The 18,548-nt window shown below is 40.9% G+C and overlaps 1 gene segment (V, D, J or C); it reads left to right on the plus strand.

The window, feature by feature from the left end:
- The first annotated feature begins 356 nt into the window (after positions 1 to 356).
- LOC308117906 (Ig kappa-b4 chain C region-like) lies at positions 357 to 17,312 on the plus strand. The segment is given in 3 exons: positions 357 to 491; positions 15,595 to 15,745; positions 16,798 to 17,312.
- Positions 17,313 to 18,548: the final 1,236 nt, after the last annotated feature.

The following is an 18,548-nucleotide window of genomic DNA, read 5'->3' on the forward strand; positions in this document are numbered from 1 at the left end:
ATTATCTCCATGGTGTAATTTAAGTTGTTTCTTCCAAAAAGATATTGGCATACACACAATAGAATTTTACGATCAAGTCATAATATGCAACACGAGATGAGACGCATTTGAAATTCATGACCCTCAATTCCAATCACCAGTAAAATTTAAGTTAAAATTTCATTATATGTATGATTATCAGAGTATCCTGACCCACATTTGCAAAAACATTTGACTTTCACCATCATTTATTTTACAATAGTCACATGAAACTCTTGGCAGTTAAATGTGGGCGGCAGTCAAAGGTTGAGTGTTGATGTCACTATTTGTTCACTAACTCTTTTCATTTAAGGGTGTGTGAGTGTGAGGATTTGAAGATGTTAGAGAGTGAAGCTGCCAAACTTGTCGCAAGCATTGAGACGGAGATGTTGGACATTTTCCGAAACACCGACAACAAATACACCAACAAGTACAGAACTATACTGTTCAACATCAGGGACCGAAGAAATGAGGTCAGTTGATCGAACCCCTTTCAGTTTTAGAATCTCCACTCTACAGTTGACCAGGACTCATGATATGGAAGATGAGTTTTGTCCTCTATTCCCATAAATCTTGGGCTGGTTAGGGATTCCCATTGTAGCATTGATGCAAGAATTCATGACTGAGCAAGATCATGACACTGGCTGGTTCTTTGCCCAGTCATGAAAGGTCTAGTTCATTAAATATATTGTTTTGCATACTAAATATTAGCACAGTACTATAAACTCAATCGAAAACACGATCATGACTTTATCTTTGGTGTATCGTTCAGAAAAAGTTATCAAAATGAAAGAGGATGAATATACAGACTCACAAAAAGACCAGGATGTTGTGATGTGCCTCAAACTAGGAGATTATTCAATATATACATTCCATCCATCTTCTTTACATGCTGCCTTCAGTTTGTCATAATTAGACTAAAATATCAACAAAAAAACAGATTTTTATTTCCTGCATGTCAACCTCTCTTCTGTTTATCATACATTTTGAATTGATGCCAGTTGATTTCATATGATCTCAGGTCTGCAGAGTTTGACTTTATCTTGAAATATTCTCTTCTGTCTGATGTTAACACTGACTACAAGGTGTGTGGAGTGGCTTCAGGTTATCAACTGAGGTTTGACTGCTCTATTTTGTATCCTGGTCTAAATGAGCTGTACCTGTTGCTTGCAGTGTCAATACGCTGACAAGTTACATCACGGCCAAGTCTATACTTTAAATGGGCTGACAGAGTCTCTGCATCAAGATCAGGAGTGAATTTAGTGGCTAAAACACTCACCAATTTCATCCCAATCACTTTGATATTTCCATGCACATCAAATAAAATCTCACCACGAAGTATTTACATGTTGAAACACCACCGCCTCTGGTGAAGAAACATCTGATCTCAATAAATAAATTCATTAGTTCAGTTTATGTTAGAGATTTCTAGAGTGTGTGTGTGTGTGTGTGCGTGTGTGTGTGTGTGTGTGTGTGTGTGTGTGTGTGTGTGTGTGTGTGTGTGTGTGTGTGTGTGTGTGTGTGTGTGTGTGTGTGTGTGTGTGTGTGTGTGTGTGTGTGTGTTCAGTGAAGTGTATCAGTGTGCAGCAGTCAGTTTCTGTTCAGTCTGACTGAGGGAGGTTTTTGTACGACGGTTTTTCACTGTGTGAACACATACTGACTGTTGATAAGATGAAAACTCTGACAGTAATAAACTGCAGCATCTTCAGCTTGAACTCCACTGATGGTCAGAGTGAAGTCAGAGTTTGATCCACTGCCTGTAAAACGACCTGGAGTCCCTGATGCTCGAGAGCTGGCCCAGTAAATGAGCCTTTTAGGAGGTTGTCCATCTCTCTGTTGGTACCAGGCTAAATGGTGATAAGTACTATAATAAACATTCTGACTGGTCCTACATGTGATGGTGACGGAGGCTCCCAGAGCAGAGCTGACTGCTCCAGACTGAGTCACTGTGACCTGGCCTCTGGACTCTGAGGAAACACAGACAGAAACATCAAGCAGCCTCATGGTTTTGTGGGCTTCATTTCAGAGGGACGGATGTTGACAGAGGAGAGGAGTTTGATTCTCTGGACTTTACCTGTGAAGCAGCAGCAGAGGAGAGTCCAGATGAGGACGCAGATCACACTCATGTTTCTGATGAGGAGGATTTCTCTGTCTTCTGTTGTCATGAAGGACGGCTGTCAGTCATCCAGTCTTCAACTGTCAGGACTATAAACTCTCCCAGAGCACTGGAGCATGGTGCTGCTGATGCAAAGTGGCTCTATGGAAATGTTCTGACTGACTCCAACAGGGACCTGGATCACTTTCATCTCTCACTTTCACTCTGGATTCAAACTTTAATGACAATATTAAATACGTCTGTAGTTTTACATTTACATTTATTTTTTTACATTTTCTATTTTTGCTGTTAAATCCCTTCAGGAATAAATTCCAATAGACATAATAGAAAAAAATAGAAAATAATCTTTAAAACAATCTCTATAAATATATGTATTTCAAGTAGACATTGCAGATGAAAGAACTGTTCTCTTGTGTTCCGTTAGGATCAGGTGGTAAAAGTTGTTTTGGTGAGTTTGTTGGTTTCAGAATCAGAGAGTGGCGTCTCTCTACAGTCAGAGGTTTTTGTACAGCGGCTCAATGAGTTTGTATCACTGTGGTACACGTTCGGTGGAGGAACCAGACTGGATGTTGGAAGTAAGTTTATTCTCCTTTAATACTTTCAACTAAATAATTCAAATTCATACATTAAACCTCGGTTTGAATGATTTGAGATTAGAAAGATGTTTTTTTTTCTTAATAATTATTGTAGTGATCAAGTTTTAATCTCCATTGATTTCATGTAGTTTAGCTCAGCTCTGTTTCACTTTAATTTGATCACAGAGAAAAGTTATTAGTTTTAAATTTACACCGGATTAAAATCTCATTAGGATTAAATGACAAAACCAAAGATATTGTCAGTCTTTAAATGTGCTCAGTTAGAGCCTGATGGCTGTGGAACACACTGTTTTAACTCTACCAGTCTCATGTTGAAGCTGTTTTTACACTGACCTGTGTATTTAGGGACATTTCTGGTGCACTGGTCTGTCTTTGGGCTGAGTTTTAGTTGACATGTCCACTGTTTGAAATGTGTTTGTGTTGGAATGTGTGCAGGTTTTATTCTTCTTGTTTTATTGAGTGTCTCTTCATCACAGCTGGATTTATTCTTGGTTCTATAGAATGTTTCCCAATTCTGTTTCTCTTCTTACTTTAAAATGTATTATTAATATTGTTATTTTACAGTAAAATAGAAATACTGATGATACATGTTGTAAAATTATTAAAACCTCTTGATATAATTTTCACTTTTATTTCACATTTTGCTCCTAATAATTGAAAATATTAATTTATATTTTAAGTTCATGTTAAAGTTTCCAGTCATAAGTTGTAAAGTGTAAACTTTCTGATAACGTTGATGCAAATGAAGAGTAAACGTTGAGACATCAGCTTGTGTTCCTTCCTGTGTAGTTTGAGGTATTTCAGGTCAAAGTGTTGGATGATTCTCTCTGTGCTGATGTGCATGAGAGGCTTCTTAAAGGGAAGTGAAACAATGTGTGAGTGAGTGACTGCTGGAGCAGAAAAAGCCTCTGACAGCAACTTCTTCCAGGACCAAATCAGCTGTCTCCCACTAAAGCTGTCCAGGTGTGTGCTGGTTGATTGACAGCTGGGTGCTCCCTGTCCTCTAATTTGATTGGTGTCTCCTAGGTGATACCCGCCCCACCCTGACGGTGCTGCCCCCCTCCAGAGAGGAGCTGCAGCAGGGGAAGGCCACGCTCATGTGCCTGGCCAACGAGGGCTTCCCCTCAGACTGGAGTCTGAGCTGGAAGGTGGAGGACAGCAGCAGCAGCAGCAGCAGCAGCAGCTGGGAGGAGAGCAGGAGCCCCGGGGTGCTGCAGAAGGACGGCCTCTACAGCTGGAGCAGCACCCTGAGGCTCCCTGCAGACCAGTGAAGGAAGGTGGGCTCTGTGACCTGTGAGGCCACCCGGGGCTCCCAGACTCCCCTCAGAGAGACACTGAGGAGAGACCAGTGTTCCCAGTCCTGACCGGACTCACTGGGACTCTCACACTGCTTTTACTCTCACACTGATCTCACCTCTGTCATTCACCCTCTTTCACCTTCTTCTATCATCAAAGCAAACTGACTTCATCAATATTCATCTTCTTTCATCATCATTTTCTTCAAGCTTTGACAAAATAAAGACAGTTTTCACCTCAATCTTTGGTCTTACATGACTTTTTTACAGCAATAAAATCATCATAACTCCTTCTTTGGAGCAGAAATTTGACTTGATAGATACTCTCAGGATTCCACCTCTTGTTGCTGAATCAATTTTATGTGAAACAGACTCAAAACACACAGTCAGTCAGAGGAAGCTGTGCTCTTCATTCATCATGAGCAAATGTGGTTAAATACAAGTTCAGATAACTTTGACAGTTTACATTATTTAGATTAAGTGTGATCAAGTCCCAGAATTGCCATTTTGGGCATTTTGGCATTTTGAGAGAATATTCCAAGATACAAAAACAACATCATCAGCATACAGGTTGATTTTATGAATTGTTACTTTAGTTAATGAGCAATGTTGGAGCTTCTGTCTCTTCCTGTTGATATCAGGTTAATAAATACTCTGATGAATTACAGTGAACATCCAGACTGTTCTGATTAAACATTTCAACTCTTTGTTTACTACAGAAGATATTAGGAGATGTAGATGTGGACTAAAGTAGATTACATGGAGAGTGATATTTCAGGTAATTTGCATTTATAAGAAACCTAAAAAAAAGTTTTGAGTTCAAAATAAAACTCAAGAGAAATCTTTAAATTGTACATCTTTGCACGACTTATTTCCACCTGAAACAAATAAAATCTCCTCCTTTAGAGATGCTTTGATTTAGTCTGAAGATTTAGCAGAATTAGAATATAAGTATTAAAAAACATCTGTTATTAATCAGAAAGGTCCATGTTCTACTTCAATTGAACTTTATTTATATTTCACCAAATTCAACACAGTCATATCCAGGTACTTTTACTGAGAGAAAGAAAAACATATGTGGATAGAAGGTGAGAAAATGATGAGAGAGAGAGAGAGAGAGAGAGAGAGAGAGAGAGAGAGAGAGAGAGAGAGAGAGAGAGAGAGACAGACAGACAGACAGACAGACAGACAGACAGACAGACAGACAGACAGAGATGTTAGTGATATGTTTTGGAGGACAGGGAGCCAGTGGAGGTTCAGGAGGACGGGGGTGATGTGTTCACAGGAGTTGCAGTGGGTGAGCAGACGAGCAGCAGAGTTCTAGATACACCAAAGTTTATTGAGGACTTTTGAAGATGAGCCGAGGAGAATGTTGTTGCAGTCGTGGATTCAGGATGTGATGAATGAGTGGATGAGGGTTTCAGCAGCAGAGGAGGAGAGTGAGTTGTGAAGGTGGGCCGTGTTTTTGAGGTGAAAGAAGGCGGTCCGAGTGATCTGGTTGATGTGTTGTTCAAAGGTGAGCTTGATGTGGAGAATAACTCTCAGATTACAGGTGTGAGGTGACGGAGACAGGGTGGAGTTTCCAGTGGTCAGGGTGAAGTTGTCCATGTGTTTTGTGAGGGATTTAGGTCTCATGATTATCATGTACAATTTGTCGTAGTTTAGTTCATGTTTCATGTTTTATCCATGTTTTTATTTCACTGAGGCAGTTGGTGAGGGTGGAGCAGGTTGTTGGGGTGACAGATTTGGTTGAAATGTAGATCTGGATGTTGTCGGCGTAGCAGTGGAAATGAAGATGATGTTTACTGATGATGTTGCCAAGAAGGAGGATGTAGAGGATGAGCAGGAGGGAGCAGGGATGATCAGAAAACTCTCCATTAACTTCCATTACTATGCAGATGATCCACCAATGGATTTCTCTATGAAACCAGATGATACTGATCAACTTGTCAAACTAGAAGCTTCTCTTAGAGACACAAGAGTCTGGATGAATGATCATTTTCTGCTTCTGAACTCAGATTAAACACAAGTTATTATAGTTGTCCCAAATCATCTGAGAGAGAAATGATCTGAACATATAGTAACTCTGGATGGTATTACTTTGACCTCCAGTACCACTGTGAGGAACCTGGAGTTACTTTGGACCAGGACTGATCCTTCAGCTCCACATTAAACAAATCTGCAGGACTGCCTTTTGTCACCTGCTTAATATTTCTAATATCAGGAACATGTTGACTCAGAATGAAGCTGAGAAACTAATCCACACATTTGTTCCCTCCAGAGTAACTATTGTAACTCCCTAATATCAGGGTGTCTGAATAACTGCTGAAAGTCTTCCACTGATTCATAATGCCACAGCAAGAGTCCTGACAGGAACCAGCAGGAGAGAAGAACATTTGTCTTCTTCTGGTTTGTGTTTTTCTTTTTTTCTGCTCCTGCTTCATTTCCCCGGCCGGATGGTGTCTTGGTCCAGCTCAGGAGATTGCTGCTTGGACCTGCTGTCTTTTATTTATTGTTTTTAAATCTTTTTTTTTTTTTTTTTTAGCATTTTCACTTTTCTTTTTACAACAAAAGAAAAATGTGCATAAACAGATGGGTTGAAAAGTAAGAGGGTCATTCAACGTAATGCATGATGGGGACAAGAAAAATAATCACAGTATCAATATTGAATCAATTGAGCTCAATCTGCTTCTACAGCTGAACTAAAGTCCATGACTGTCCGTTGTCCCTTCCCACCCTTTAATTAAAACGTCATTCAAGACACAACTACATAAGGAACACAAATAGTTAAATGAAAAATCACAGGTAGATTAGCTGTTGTAATTGGGGGCGACCCAAACAGTGCAGTGCAAGGTTCAGGGAAAAGCTCCATCTCAAGCACTGTAGCAAGGGGATCAACAATCTGCTGCCAGAAGCCAGTGAGATTTGAACAGGACCAGAGCATGTGTGTTTGGTTGACAGGTGACTGTTTACATCTATTACAACTGCCACTGGTGCCTGGGTACATTTGTGCCGGTCCAGCAGTTCTGTAGTGCACTCTAAGGAGAACCTTGCATTGAAAGAAGCCGTGCCGAGCACATATTGAGGATGAGTGAACTCGCACATGAAGTTGGTCCCATCGGCTGTCTGATATTGACGTTCTTATTTCCTCCTCCCAAGTCTGTTTCAGTTTGGTCATCTGGTTGGAGTTGAGGGAGTCAATGGAGTTGTAGATCACCTAGATGGAGCGTTTCTGTGCAGGGTCAAGAGAGAGCAGTGAGTCAATCTGAGACTCGGGTGGTGGGTAGAGCAGTGGAGGAAGGTGGTTTGGACAAAGTGCCTGCTTAATAGAAAAATTAAGAAGTGAGAGTGAGGTAGTTCAAGCCTGATTGAAAGCTCCATAAAATCAGTAAATAGTTTCTTTATAAAGATCAGGGGCCTCATTTATAAAGGTTGCTGACGGACAAAACAGGTCCTGAAAGATGCGTACGCCACTTCCCACGCAAAGTTTGTGATTTAAAGAAATAAGCTCTGCGGGAGAATGTGCGTACCGGTACGGCAACTTTGAACCTTGCGCACACACATTTTGGAGACGGTGGAAACTGGCGGTGCTGATTGTGAGGTGGAGAATTGAAGCCAGATTCATCTCATACATTTAATGTCTTCAAATGTCAGACTTATAGATCCAGGTGATCATAAACAGCCGAGCTTCAGTGTTATAGATGTTCCTTTAATGAGCCATTACTACTGAATCAACAGCACGAGGTTCATATGACAAACTTTCATCTTGAAATGATCCAGAGCGGTGGATAGAACTGACTGATTATCAATTGTGACAAGGTGTTTAACAACCGGTCCCATTGCTAAGAACGCATATAAATAGCACGGTGACAGTCGTGCATGAAGCTGCACTGTGGATGCGCTGCACCGCCATGCGCTCTGGACGCTCTGCTGCTGGAGACAGACGACCTCCACGTCACCCTCCGCCTCCAACTCTCCAGTGACTGAGGATACAACACAAAGTCCACTGAGCCTTTTTACAAGTCCCTGTTCAAGTATTTCCTTCATACATTTAATAAACAGATAAAAGTGAACTTTATCGGTCCGCTGTGGTCTCCACCAGAAAGACACGCTGGCCGTCACAACCATGAGGGCTGTTATGGTGTCCAGCAGTGTGCTCAGGTGCTGCCCCCATGAGGTCACTCTCCTCTGGCCTCCACCTTCAGATCAGACTCTTCTTCTCCACCTCTGCAGTCACTGATCTCTCTGTGGCTGCCACACTGTTTACAGCAGTGACGACGTGCTGCCAATCGCTTGTTTTTACTTTTATTAGTGACTCTACTACCATGACCACCAGTGATGCTGGTTAGACAAGTAATCTAACGCGTTGTTATTTCCAAACCAGTAATCAGATTAAAGTTACTTCTCCAAGTCACTGTGCATTAATATTGTAGCGTCCAGCAGGATGAGTAACTTGTCTGTAAAGCTGCTTTATCATTAAACAGAACCGGCCGCTCGTTCTCTCTCCTCCAAACACACAGGCCGTTTTCCAATACCCATACTCCTCCATACTTGTGCTCTCGTGTACCTGTTAAACGTCATCAGTGGGAGACCAAGTACTGTTCCAATTCTTAGGCCGTTTCTCACCGAGTACACATGGAATACCCAGATGTATCCTCGCTCCGCAAACTTTATCAAGGATGCATCGAAATAGACCTGTTCAGTCTTGGGAAGCCAATTTACCCATAATGCATTTGGCAAGAGATGACGGAGGAGATCGCAGAGGGGGAAACACACAACGGTGCGTAAAAGATCTGAAATATTAGCGTCATTGTTTAACAGAGTGTAGTTTTAAGAGTGTTTTAGGCCAGACTATAGTTGTTATAAAATGTTGTTATGAGGTTGATATTTCAAGCTCACGCTTACTTAAACATTTGTTCTGAGGTTTTCGGAGATTGTGGATCCAGACTGAGACGAGGCTGGCTGTGGTTCTCTACTGTGGTTAAACATGAGATATAATTGTTTTAGTGTAAATCTAACAGTGTTCATCTACATTTATATTTGCTGCTGAGGGGAAAGATTATGTTTAAAACTTTTTAACTTGACTGAGAGGTGAAGGTTCTACTGGCCATAGTGTTTTGTCTCAATTGCACTAAAGATTTCTACCCATCATACTGGAGGTTCTACTGGTTCTACTGGAGGTTCTACTGGTTCTACTGGAGAATCTACTGGCACTGGAGGATGCTGTGGATTCAAACTAACACCATGCACTATTTGAATCCAGGACTACTGAGGAACCTGAAGCCTGGTCCAGTGGAGAAGAGGAACTCCTCCAGATGAGGATGGGAGTGAGGATTGTTTTTGATGCTTGAATTATTACATGTATATACTTTATTCATACATGTGTTAATAACTTACTGAATTGGTAGTGTGTCATTCTTTTTGTTTTATGTCCTCCTCATAGACCTCATGATTGTTGAAATTCACCCCAGACAATTTCTTCTTTAAAGCAACATTACATTGTTTATCAAATGAAACAGAGAAATGTTCAGTTCTATATTTTACAGTCATAAACAATCATTTACAGTCTGTTGATCTCTCTGTCTTTATCCATCTATCTACATATATTTACACATGACTAGAGAACATGACTACATGAGGAGAGCTTCCTGTCTAGATGTAGTTCTCCTCTCTGAGGCCTGCAGGTCGTTCTTCAGCAGCAGGTAGCTGAACAGTCTGGCTCGCACATCACTTCCTGCCAGGTCCCTCTGGGCGTCCTCAGTGTCACTTGGTCGTCTCCATCATCATCCCTGGACCTTCCTCTTCCTCCTCCCTGGACTTTCCTCCTCCTCCCTTCCTGGACCTTCCTCCACCACCTCCATGTTGTCACCTGATGCCACACAGACAGGCAGCAACAAGAGGACGTCTCTCCAGGCTCTCAGAAAGATGGAACACCAGCAGGTTTGACCTGGTGTCTGTTGGGTTTCAACCTGCCTGTCAGTTAAAATTCACATGGAAAACATTTGATATATTTTGATGTAATCATGAATCAGAATTTATTTTTTCCTTCGTGTTCATGACTGTGATTATTGAGATAAAGCAGGTTGCCAGTACAGTGATATAATAACAACTGTGTGCTGCAGGCATGGGTACAGTACTTCCTCCATCACCCAGCAGAAAGTACCTGGTAGATACAGTACTTCCTCCATCAGCCAGCAGAAAGTACCTGGTAGATATAGTACTTCCTCCATCAGCCAGCAGAAAGTACCTGGTAGATATAGTACTTCCTCCATCAGCCAGCAGAAAGTAACTAGTAGATATAGCACTTCCTCCATCACCCAGCTGGTACTAATACTTGCTGGTACATGGAGGATCTGTGCAGGACAAGAGCATCCTGCACAGATCCCCAGTTGCCAATGTACACGTCAATAAACCTCATATATTACAGAGTCTTTTTTAACAACAGGTAGATGCAGGAAAGATTCTACCTTGCTGGCATGTTTCAGCTGCATCTGTAGTCTTCCTCAGAGCTTCATCTGGTTGTGATGACATGTCGGTCTTTATCAGGTGACCGGTGTCATTAAAAAAGAGTCTATAATATATGAGGTTTAGAACGACAAAATGAACACAATTCAACTTTCAATAAACCTCCTTTGGTATGACAAATAACTCCACTATGATAGAGGGGAAAAGTTTGTTGTTTAGGTAACAGATGTGTTGTGGCTCTGCAGGAGGAGGAATTAGAACGTGGCTCCATCAACGGCCCCAGCAGGAGGAAGAATTAGAATGTGACACCATCAACCAGCAGTACCGTAGAATGCCTGATGACCAGCAGGAGGAAGAATTAGAAGGTGACACCATCAATCAGCAGTACAGCAGAATGCCTGATGACCAGCAGGAGGAAGAATTAGAAGGTGACACCATCAATCAGCAGTACAGCAGAATGCCTGATGACCAGCAGGAACATCAGTATCAACATAACGATGCTCCTGGAAACCCTGAAGCTGGAGTCACGACACCTCCAGGAGAGAAAGGTTCCAGGATAGGAACATTATGGACCTGTGTATCACTGCAGGGGTTCCTGGGAAATAAAAGAAAGAACTTTAGAATTTTTAAAAACAATGTCATTTTTCTGTGTACATAATGTTTCTAACTTGTGTTTTTACTGTTGTAGGTTCTGCTGAAGTTTATTAAATAAATGTTCCTTTATCTTCTGCTTGATATATTTCTTTGCTCAATAGTGTAAGCCATGTGTGTATTTATGTATTTACTCTCACACAGTATAAACCATTTATGTATTTATTCTAAAGAGAAGTTGTTACAACTAATGATTGGAGTGATTAACTGTAGGATGTATATTAGACAAATGTAATACAGTACATATTAATGACATGACCAGAAGGATGACAACAAGCAGCAGGGAAGAAAAGCTGGTTAATTATTTAATAAACATCAAGGATCTTCATTAAAACAGTAAAATAATTGTTTGTATTAGTAGGACATTTCTGATCAGCTGCTTTTGTTGTTACTGAACTCCAAGGAGATGAAGAGTAAAATAAAGGCTGTATAGGAGGTAGAAGTAATAGTAACACTGTACTATACACGGAACTATACACTGTACTTTATACAGTACTGTACACGGTACTAAACACAGTACTATACACGGTACAATACACTGTAATATACACCGCATGTATGTGACAGAAAAGGTACTATTTTACAATAATGTTCTAAAATTTAGATCATCATATAAAATATCAGGTACAAATCACCTTCCTGCTGAACCAGAGAGGAAACAGGTTCCTCCTCCTCCTCCTCCTCCTCCTCCTCCTCCTCCTCCTCCTCCTCCTCAGCTTCAGGGTCCATCATCCAGCCATGACAGCCACAGCGTCATGAAGTACTCGTGTTCCAATTCTCCATTAACGCCGATGCGTCCTCGTAAATTTGCATTTCCGCACTTCCGACGACGCTGCAAGTAGTTACTCGTGACGTAAGCGAGTACACACTGGCGCTCTAAGAATTGGGAAACGGCCACAGACATACGCAGCGCATGCAGTCCGACCTGACCCGCCCCCTTCTCCACTCTCAGCCAATCACAGACCAACTCGCTCTAACGGTGCATTCAGGTGACACGAAACAACGGAAACTAAGAAATGTCAACACTAAACCATATTATTGCCACAAGAACACAACTGCAGAGATGTTGAACTCTTTTTGTCATTTTTTTCTTTTTCAATCAATCAATCAATGAAAGACTTGATTTCTCCTCAAGAGGGGTAATTAAAAGGTCAACAACAGACTACAACTGGGTAAATAAATACCAGTAATGGTAAAAATCTGATCATTACAAAATGAGTCAGATATAAATACAAAGAATGAAGGTCAAAGGTTAAATCTGGATCAGCAGGAGGCCAGGCAGTGATCAGAACTCACTTTGTGGCCAAACCAGTTGTCCTTTTTATTTAGAGACGTGGGGCGGTGTCGGCAACTGTTGAAAGTAACTAAAAAGTTACTTGTAATCCAATTTAGTTCCTTTTAAAAACAAGTAATCAATGAAGTAACTAAATTACTTTTTAGGCGAGTGACTAGTAATCAGTAATCTAATTACTTTTGCAAGGTAACTGTGGCAACACTGGTGACCACCAACTAATATAATTTTCCTGACCTCCACCTCCTCCATGACTATTTCTCTCTCTGTAAAATTCCTTTTCTTCTTCTTTTCTCTCAGGATTTAGCGTCAAATGCCGGCGATCAACGGGCCGATTGAGATGCAAAGATATTGACGAGACACTTTGCATCGACCATTTATGGTTAAAAGTGGACGTGTTGAGGGCGGGACATCAACTGTGGGACCTTCCAGGTGGACTGTGATCTATAACAGGAAAGTGCAGTACGCACGGTTTCACCAATCTGAATTTGTTTGGGCGCACGCCATTTTCAGCTTTAGAGCGCACCAACATTTTTAGTAGGAATCCTACGCAGTGTTTTATAAATGAGGCCCCAGGCCCTTGTTTTGCCAGATTTAAAATGCAGGATGTGATAGGGAGGGCGGAAATAGATGGTTTTTAACAATCAGTTCTTAAATTGAGGGGTAATTCAAGCTTTAATATTTACGGAACTGCAGCCAGATTTTCAAAGAATTGTTGACAACAGGGTTCTGTTAGATGTTATGAATGTTAACAGGGAGACGAGAAGTGAGGAGGGACTGGAGAGAGAACCTTGAAGATCGACGTTCTATTTGAGCCCATGAAGGATCTGTGTCGGCTTCATTGTCCAGCCAATGACAGAGCTTATTAATATTGCATGACCAATAGTATTGTATGATGTTACGTCGTGCAAGACCGTCCCGCTTTTTGGGAAGTTGTAGAATAATTTTTTTGATGCAAGGAGTCTGGTTCAACCACAAACATTATATTATTGTCTGATCTGTTAAAAAAAAGATTTTCTTATAAAAATTGGAATGTGTTGGAACAAATAAAGAAATTTAGGGAGAATCACCATCTTTACCAAGTTACCAGTTAGAGAGAGGGGGAGGGAAGACCAGCGGGACATAGCCACAGTCATGCCGGTAACGCATTAATTAATAACACGTTACTCTGTCATTAAAATGTTGCATAGAGCAGGTTGTGCAAACAAATAAATACTATTGCTCTATTGAAAACAGATAAATAGTGCAACAATAGACTAAACTATGTACTAATAAATACCAGTAATAGTAAAAATCTGATAATAAAACCATGAGTCAGATATAAATACAACAAAGAATGAAGGTCAAAGGTTAAATCTGGATCAGCAGGAGGCCAGGCAGTGATCAGAACTCAGTTTCTGGTAAAACCAGTTGTCCTTTTTATGTTGAGATTGAGGGGGGCATGTTGTTGGCAGCTGCTGAAAGTAACTATAAGATTACTTGTAATCTAACTTAGTTACTTTTAAAAACAAGTAATCAGTAAGGTAACTAAGTTACTTTTTCAAGGAATAACTAGTAATCAGTAATTGGATTACTTTTTCAAGGTAACTGAGTGAGTTGTGACGCCAGCTTATGCGCCGCGAGAGCTAACAGTTAAGAATCCAAATGAATGAGGTTGATTATTTACTGGTGTATAAATGTAAAACTCTGACTTTAGAGGAGAAACTGGAGGTAAAGTCAGTGTAAGGTCATAATAAAATCTGTGTAAGAATCTCACTTGTAAATCAATATGCTGCTCGTCGAGTGGAGGAATTCTTTCCTTGCAATCAGTAGGCCCGTGTTCAACTCCCCACCGAGACACAGTTTAGTTTATTAAATGATTTAATCAGAGGCTATTCCCCGTGTTAAACCTTTTCACAAGATGGGATCCTACAGTATATGGTTGTCATAAAGATGTTGGAGCTCAAAACTTCTGCACAAACTTTAGTTTGGTATTAAGTGGTGTTGAACTCTGCGCTCAGTAGACCTGAAATAAAATCTCACCACCAAGTATTTACATGTTGAAACACCACCGCCTCTGGTGAAGAAACATCTGATCTGAATAAATAAATTCATTAGTTCAGTTTATGTCAGAGATTTCTAATGAGTGTGTGTGTGTGTGTGTGTGTGTGTGTGTGTGTGTGTGTGTTCAGTGAAGTGTATCAGTGTGCAGCAGTCAGTTTCGGTTCAATCTGACTGAGGGAGGTTTTTGTACGACGGTTTTTCACTGTGTGAACACACTCTGACTGTTGATGTAATGATCACTCTGACAGTAATAAACTGCAGCATCTTCAGCTTGAACTCCACTGATGGTCAGAGTGAAGTCAGAGTTTGATCCACTGCCTGTAAAACGATCTGGAGTCCCTGATTCTCGACGGTTGGTCAAGTAAATGAGCAATTTAGGAGGTTGTCCATCTCTCTGTTGGTACCAGGCTAAATAGTGATCACCATCACTATCAACATAAACATCCTGACTGGTCCTACATGTGATGGTGACGGAGGCTCCCAGAGCAGAGCTGACTGCTGCAGGCTGAGTCACTGTGACCTGACCTCTGGACTCTGAGGAAACACAGACAGAAACATCAAGCAGCCTCATGGTTTTGTGGGCTTCATTTCAGAGGGACGGATGTTGACAGAGGAGAGGAGTTTGATTCTCTGGACTTTACCTGTGAAGCAGCAGCAGAGGAGAGTCCAGATGAGGACGCAGATCACACTCATGTTTCTGATGAGGAGGATTTCTCTGTCTTCTGTTGTCATGAAGGACGGCTGTCAGTCATCCAGTCTTCAACTGTCAGGACTATAAACTCTCCCAGAGCACTGGAGCATGGTGCTGCTGATGCAAAGTGGCTCTATGGAAATGTTCTGACTGACTCCAACAGGGACCTGGACCACTTTCATCTCTCAGTTTCACTCTGGATTCAAACTTTTATAAGAATATTAAGGAATTAAACTGAATAATTAAAGATACGTCTGTAGTTTTTACTTTTTAAAAATTTCCTATTTTTGCTGCCAAATCTATTTAGGAATAAATTCCAAAAGATATTATTGAATAAATATAAAATAATCTTTAAAACAATCTCTATAAATATATGTATTTCAAGTAGACATTGCAGATGAAAGAACTGTTCTCTTGTGTTCCGTTAGGATCAGGTGGTAAAAGTTGTTTTGGTGAGTTTGTTGGTTTCAGAATCAGAGAGTGGCGTCTCTCTACAGTCAGAGGTTTTTGTACAGCGGCTCAATGAGTTTGTATCACTGTGGTACACGTTCGGTGGAGGAACCAGACTGGATGTTGGAAGTAAGTTTATTCTCCTTTTAATTCTTTCAACTAAATAATACAAATTCATACATTAAACCTTGTTTTGAATGATTTGAGATTAGAAAGATGTTTTTTTTTCTTAATAATTATTGTAGTGATCAAGTTTTAATCTCCATTGATTTCATGTAGTTTAGCTCAGCTCTGTTTCACTTTAATTTGATCACAGAGAAAAGTTATTAGTTTTAAATTTACACCGGATTAAAATCTCATTAGGATTAAATGACAAAACCAAAGATATTGTCAGTCTTTAAATGTGCTCAGTTAGAGCCTGATGGCTGTGGAACACACTGTTTTAACTCTACCAGTCTCATGTTGAAGCTGTTTTTACACTGACCTGTGTATTTAGGGACATTTCTGGTGCACTGGTCTGTCTTTGGGCTGAGTTTTAGTTGACATGTCCACTGTTTGAAATGTGTTTGTGTTGGAATGTGTGCAGGTTTTATTCTTCTTGTTTTATTGAGTGTCTCTTCATCACAGCTGGATTTATTCTTGGTTCTATAGAATGTTTCCCAATTCTGTTTCTCTTCTTACTTTAAAATGCATCATTAATATTGTTATTTTACAGTAAAATAGAAATACTGATGATAAATGTAGAATAATCAAATCCTCCAAAGAAGTTATCTTTATTTACTGTTTTTTTCACATTTTGCTCCTAATAATTGAAAATATTAATTTAGATTTGAAGTTCATGTTAAAGTTTCCAGTCATAAGTTGTAAAGTGTAAACTTTCTGATAACGTTGATGCAAATGAAGAGTAAACGTTGAGACATCAGCTTGTGTTCCTTCCTGTGTAGTTTGAGGTATTTCAGGTCAAAGTGTTGGATGATTCTCTCTGTGCTGATGTGCATGAGAGGCTTCTTAAAGGGAAGTGAAACAATGTGTGAGTGAGTGACTGCTGGAGCAGAAAAAGCCTCTGACAGCAACTTCTTCCAGGACCAAATCAGCTGTCTCCCACTAAAGCTGTCCAGGTGTGTGCTGGTTGATTGACAGCTGGGTGCTCCCTGTCCTCTAATTTGATTGGTGTCTCCTAGGTGATACCCGCCCCACCCTGACGGTGCTGCCCCCCTCCAGAGAGGAGCTGCAGCAGGGGAAGGCCACGCTCATGTGCCTGGCCAACGAGGGCTTCCCCTCAGACTGGAGTCTGAGCTGGAAGGTGGAGGACAGCAGCAGCAGCAGCAGCAGCAGCAGCAGCAGCTGGGAGGAGAGCAGGAGCCCCGGGGTGCTGCAGAAGGACGGCCTCTACAGCTGGAGCAGCACCCTGAGGCTCCCTGCAGACCAGTGGAGGAAGGTGGGCTCTGTGACCTGTGAGGCCACCCGGGGCTCCCAGACTCCCCTCAGAGAGACACTGAGGAGAGACCAGTGTTCCCAGTCCTGACCGGACTCACTGGGACTCTCACACTGCTTTTACTCTCACACTGATCTCACCTCTGTCATTCACCCTCTTTCACTTTCTTCTATCATCAAAGCAAACTGACTTCATCAATATTCATCTTCTTTCATCATCATTTTCTTCAAGCTTTGACAAAATAAAGACAGTTTTCACCTCAATCTTTGGTCTTTCATGACTTTTTTACAGCAATAAAATCCTCATGGCAAAGCGGTTTAGAAGATGGATGAATGTAAAAATATTATATGAGAGTGTTTATATTCTCACATCCTTATTTATATCTTTCAATAAAAGCTGGAAGTTGAAACATATTTGCATGTCCTATAAATGGTTGGATTAGATTGTAACAGTGGCAGCCTTGCATTTCAGACCTCGGCCTTCACTAGTGCTGGTCTGAGTCAATCCACCCCTCAATCACTTTTTTATGGCTACAAAAACCAGGTCATCATGCAGAGATGCAGTATAAAAAGCCTTTGCATCACAGATTGATACTCGTGTTGCCAGAATAAATACCTTTATGGATGAAAAGAATCAAAGTTCAAGTCTCCTTCTGCTGCTTTCACTACTAATCCACACTCTCAGTTACAAACTTCACCAATACAGGTGATTCTTGATCTTCTTGAAGATTCATTGGAGCCAAAAAGAAGTTCCAGGAATATCAGGAGTGTCAGGCCCATTTCAGAACTATCTTCAGATGCATTAGGTCACATTAAGAACGTCAGGAATGTGGCTGGAATGATGAAAAATGATTTTGGTAACTGTCAGATAATACTGCGACAAGAAGAGTGGAGGATTTAGTGGAGGAGTGTTCTTCACCTCTGATCTCTGACTTAAAGGGGACATATCATGCTAAATCCACTTTTTTAGCCCTTAAATGCATTTTGTTGTATATTTAGAGTGTTTAGAAGTACAGAAAAGTTCAAAGTAGTCTCTTCAGGTGCTCCGTTGATATCTTTATATTCTGTTTTGGTCATATTTTGCGATCGGTTTCGATTTTTCTATTCTCTATTACGTTTTTTGAACAATGACGTCACAGTATTCTCAGCGGAACTGCCAAATTAGGACATCGACGTTTCGAGCAATCCGCCATTTTTGTTTCTCGCTGCGATTTTGTAGTCCAACCGAAGTTACGAGAGGATAAGTCGAAATGTTCGGTTGTTGGATGTAGTAACCCACAAGCTTCGTTACACCGTCTCCCAGCATCAGAACCTTTTCGAAGTGCCTGGTTGAGTTTTATTTTTCACAGAAATGTACCCACATCTGTGGGTAAGGTCATTTTTGTGTGCGCGAATCACTTTAAGGACGACTGCTTCAGCAACCTCCGCCAGTATAAAGAAGGATTTGCCGAAAGACTTGGTCTGATTGAGCGGTCAGTTCCTTCTATCTATGGAGACG

The sequence above is a fragment of the Lipophrys pholis genome (assembly GCF_963383615.2).
Source record: "Lipophrys pholis genome assembly, chromosome: 12".
NCBI lineage: Eukaryota > Metazoa > Chordata > Actinopteri > Blenniiformes > Blenniidae > Lipophrys > Lipophrys pholis.